Source organism: Podarcis gaigeae (genome assembly GCF_964106915.1).
Source record: "Podarcis gaigeae genome assembly, chromosome: 2".
NCBI lineage: Eukaryota > Metazoa > Chordata > Lepidosauria > Squamata > Lacertidae > Podarcis > Podarcis gaigeae.
In genome coordinates, this window is record NC_139679.1 from 105702841 (window position 1) to 105708430 (window position 5590).

A 5590-nucleotide genomic window follows, 5' to 3' on the forward strand; every position below is an offset into this window, starting at 1 on the left:
TTATTATTCTGTTGCAACAAAGTTCCCTCCCCTACTCTCAAGGAGGTAGGAGACACCCCCAACAAAGGTGTGCAAGTCCCTATAAAGACTTTATATGACGTCTGTATAAAGACTTTTGAAATTGCCCACCCCTTAGCCCAAGACCACTCCAAAAACACCATACATACATCAAAGAAGGAGGCATGCTTGCACGTTCCTATGAACCTTGGAAGTGAAGCCATTGGGAGTCTCATACTCACAGCAGAGTCACCCAAGGTAGTAAGGTCAAAGGGGAGGAGCTAGACAAAGAATGACCCAAGAAGACCTCAATGGCAGAACAGGCGGATGATAACAAGCGGTATGTTACAACGGCTGTGAAGGTGGATGAAGGCTGCAGCATATAAGAATCTACTGGTCGTCGTGATACTTGTGTCATCGGAATAGAGCCTTACTGTGAAGACTGTGCATTGGTCAGGGTGCACTGATCTACACACACAAAAAAAATCCATGCACAAGCGTCTTCCACAAACCCATCCCAAACACAAAAAGTCCAGCAAATGGTAACGTGAAGTCTGGAAGACCCCTAGTCATGAATCAACCCATGGGTAGTGGATACAGATGCAGTTGTTCTGACTCAAGAAAATGAGGCAGCTGAGTAGCTTGGCAGCTGTATCCATGACTGTGCAGGGCCGTTCACAACATAAAAATACAAGAGAAAAAACACAAAATACATAATGATAAAAAAGAGCAAAAGCAAAACAAACCAATAACCAATAACCAATAACTGAGAGCCAGTATGGTGTAGTGGTTAAGAGCTGTAGTCTCGTAATCTGGGGAACAGGGTTCGCGTCTCCGCTCCTCCACATGCAGCTGCTGGGTGACCTTGGGCCAGTCACACTTCAAAGAAGTCTCTCAGCCCCACTCACCTCACAGAGTGTTTGTTGTGGGGGAGGAAGGGAAAGGAGAATGTTAGCCGCTTTGAGACTCCTTAAAGGGAGTGAAAAGCGGGATATCAAATCCAAACTCTTCTTCTTCTTCTTCTTCTCCCCCCTCAACGTGTCTGGGTTTCTCTCCTAACTCCCCTAAGGCAACTTCTTCCTAAACTCCAAATAATTTCTTTTGCATTCTGTCCCACACAAGTGGCCCTCCAGCCAGAAATCATGAGGGTTGCAGTCACCTAGAAGGCTACAGGTTAACCACTCCTGCCTCTAGGCTCTTAACATAAGGATCTGATGGACAAGCCAAGCTTGACAGGTGAGTGAGGCTCTCCTCCTGTGAATCCCATGTCACGGGGGTCTCAGAGGAGCTGCTTTCACCCTGTGCTGATCGCAGGAGCTTCAAAGTGCCAACTCCAAAGTGGGAGCTCTGGTTTGTCAAGGGTGCTGCGAGGAGACTCCCTCTTCCCGCTCGCAGAACTACAATTCCCAGCATTCCCTGGGGTGAGGGGTTGATTGTTAGACGACCCTGGGAACTACAGCTCTCAGAAGGGAATAGGGCAGGCTTCCTCAACTTCAGCCATCCAGATGTTTTTGAGACTACAATTCCCATCATCCCTGACCACTGGTCCTGCTAGCTAGGGATCATGGGAGTTGTAGGCCAAAAACATCTGGAGGGCTGAGGTTGAGGAAGCCTGGAATAGGGGGGTCTCCTAACAACTCACAGCACCTTTAACAAACCACAGTTCCCAGGATTCTTTGAGGAGAAGCCATGATGGCTTGTTGTATCCTAGTGCTTTAAATGTCTACAACAGCTGAGACCTTCCCTGGATAAGCAATTGTGTCCTTCCCTTCACAATACCCAGCGACCATTCACACTCCTGATCATCTCAAATCCATTCACAGGCTTATGTCAAAGCTTGTTGGCATAGCTGCCTAGGCCCTATCTGTGACGTCTCCACCAATATTGTTCTTGTTGGATGTGCGTCTGCAAATTTAGCCTTTTGAGACCTGGATTATTTAGGATTTAAGGATTATTAGAAGAAAGAAGACTGCCGAACAATAAAAGGGGTGGTGGAGGAAATACTGCCGCAAATTGATTACTCCTACCACTGACACAATGGTCCTTAGAGTTCTCATTACATTAATGTGATTCTTATCTCGATTTGCTGGACCTTCTGTTTGGCATTTGGGTTACAGGCATTAGTTTCTTCCACACCATATTTTTGTGCCCGTAAATCTTAAGACAAGCAAAACATGATCGTCCACAAAATAGGTTAGGTCAGCCTTAACCAACCTGGTGCTGGCTGGAGGTGCTGGGAGTTGTAGTTTAAAACACCTCGAAGGCACAAGGTTGGTGAAGTCTGGGTTGGGAACTCATTGTTTACAGAGATGTGTTGGCAGACAAGCGTGTTTCTGCGTTTAGCAATATCAAAGCATGAGAAAGAATCATAGAATCGGAAGGGGCTGTGAGGGTCATCTTGTCCAACCCCCTGCAATGCAGGAATCTTCCGCCCAACATAGCTTGAACCCATAGCCCTGAGATTAAGAATCTCATGCCGTACCAACTGATGTACCCCTCAGGGCTAAGAAATCAACGGTGCAATATAATTAGATACTCTTACACCAGAGGTTTGCAAGGGCTGGGAGGGTTGGATTTGGCTTGAACTCCATAGTTCGCACATTCATGGTGTTGTAAACAAAATCTGCCCTCTTTCCCTTATGGGGTATCCAAGAGCCCATTTAGAGTCCTTACATAGGTTCCCTGTTGGTAGGAGAAAATAGCAGAGGCCAACCAGAGAATATTGAGCAGCAAAGCAGCTAGTAAGCCTGATCTTTATTGATCTGTTGCAACAGGGTGCTCCCCTCACATGCAGGAAAGGAGGAGGAATCCAGAACAATGGTGCGCAAGGCCTTATATGGACTTTTGAAATGGCCACCTTGTCTATCAAGACCACCCCCAGAAACATCATACATACATCACAGAAGGGGTGTAACCTAAGACCACCCCCCAGATCATACCTACATCACAGAAAAGGCAGCCTAAAACAGAAATTTGAATGTTGTTTTACCTGTTTGCCAGGTTATCTGATTGCCTTTCCTGATAGTCTGTCACCCATTAAAATGCTGATTACTCAATTCCCTGACCCCACCCCCTCCTTGCAGGGAAAACATTTGGTCAGTTTGGGAATCAAAACGGTTCCAGGTCGGTCTTCCTGTGCTGATCTATGTGCGTGCTTGGTTGGTACACTTATGAACATTACCCTATACCTAAGACCTCAAAAGGGACGCGGGTGGCCCTGTGGGTTAAACCACAGAGCCTAGGACTTGCTGATCAGAAGGTAGGCGGTTCTAATCCCCGTGACGGGGTGAGCTCCCATTGCTCGGTCCCAGCTCCTGCCAACCTAGCAGTTCGAAAGCACGTGAAAGTGCAAGTAGATAAATAGGTACCGCTCCGGCAGGAAGGTAAACGGCGTTTCCGTGCACTGCTCTGGTTCGCCACATGACCTGGAAGCTGTACACCGGCTCGCTCGACCAATAAAGTGAGATGAGCGCCGCAACCCCAGAGTCGGTTACGACTGGACCTAATGGTCAGGGGTCCCTTTACCTTTACCTAAGACCTCAAAATTCCTATCACAAGGATCATGGAGTCTGTCGGTGTCTGAGTGCAGACAAAAAAATCAAGATGTCTCAAGGCTGCAGAACGCCATATGCAGAACCTTCCAGCATCTCAAATGTGGAGCTCTCTTATGCGGTGAAGCACTGGACTGCAGGCTAATGAAAAACCTTCTGAGGTCACATCCACACCACAGAAGTGGTTTCAGGGTAGCGCAATGGGTTCAGCTGCACTGGGTGCTGTGCTACAGGGGGTGCCACAACAATTTGGAGCATGAGAGGTGGGGGGAGCTGAATTTTACAATCGCACAGGGAGCCGCTGAAATTTGAGAGCCCGGAGTCCATCGCTGTGCGCCACACATCAAAATCAAAGAATCCTGAGACCTGAGTTGTTCTGCAAACCACCACCCGACAAAGCTGCAAAAATCCTGGAACAATTGTTCTGGTCACCTCACCTCAAAAAGGAGTTGGAAAAAAGGTTCAGAAAAGGGCAACCATAATGTTCAAGGGGCTGGAACAACTCCCCTGTGAGGAAAAGTTGCAGCCTTTGGGGCTTTTTATTTTAGAGAAAAGGCAACTAAGAGGAGACGTGATAGAAGTTATGGAAAAAAGCAGACATGTAAAGCTAGAACTCATGGACTAAGAACAACAACAACAACAATTTATTATTTATACCCCACCCATATGACTGGGTTTCCCCAGCCACTCTGGGCAGCTTCCAAGAAAATATTAATGAAAATAATACTAATAAAGCGATAAAACATCAAACATTAAAAACTTCCCTTGCGGATAGTAATCTGGCTTGGGGTGAAGTTTTTCCTTCACAGACATCCCCCTTCATAGATGACTGTTCTGTTGTTCCATACCCTTGCTGCTTTGGAAACAGCCTTGTTACTGGAAACAGCCACAGCTCAGCAGGATACTGGCATCAGAAGTCAGTGATGAATATTGGGCAATCACAGAGGGCAATTGATGCCAAAAGGATGCATAATATTGGAGAGATTTAATTTTTTTTTAAGGCAGAGGTTGAAGAATGGTAAAGGAGACACCAGGAGGGGGCACCAATGGACAGCAGAAAGAACAGAATGAGGAAAACAAATACAGTGGTACCTTGGATCCCGAACGCCTTGCAAGTCGAACGTTTTGGCTCCTGAACGCAGCAAACCCGGAAGTGAGTGTTCTGGTTTGCAAACGTTCTTTGGAACCCGAACGTCCAACGCGGCTTCTGCGGCTTCTGATTGGCTGCAGGAACTTCCTGCAGCCAATCGGAAGCTGCGCCTTGGTTTCTGAACATTTTGGAAGTTGAACGGACTTCTGGAACGGATTCCGCTCAACTTCCGAGGTACCACTGTATGACATCACTGAAGAGAGTATCAAGAATGGAATTCTGTCTGTCTGCCACCTGCCCTTGCCCCAGGGCAGGTTACAGCATTAAAACACAATATTAAAAACAAGTAAAAACAACTTACAGCCACAACAGTAATATAAAATCCATATTAAAAAAAATCAGGTATATCGAGAAGCAGACAGAGAAAATGCCTTTAGAATGGGCTCTCGGAAGGCATTTCAATTATATCCCACCAGGCAGAGTTCATTCAAACGCAGACAGAATACTGAATAATTTAATTGCTGCTGCAGCAGCAGGCAACTAACCTGACAGAAAATTGTTAGTTGTTTATTAATTGTTGCTGTTGCATTTTTTGCTGCTGGCAGAGGAGGAGAGGGGGGTTTGGAGATTATCTGTGTCAGGTGCCAAAATAGCTCAACTGGCCTTGGATGCTAGTGAATGCCTTCACTTTAGGAGTGATGGTTCCAGTTACTGATCAGCTTCAGACAGCGAAATGTCTTAGACAGGAGAATTGCCTGCCCTCAGAGCAGGAATGGGCTAATATGTCAATTTATGTTTCTCGTTTTCCCATCTTGAGTTTGGTTCTCCACACCTCCACAACAGTTTGCCCAAATGTCCTGTCACGGTTTCCCACAACGGGAAAACAAATTGTTAAAACAAGAAGACAATTAAAACAAGTCAGTCTGTAGGAAGCTGCCTTAAACCACTGGCC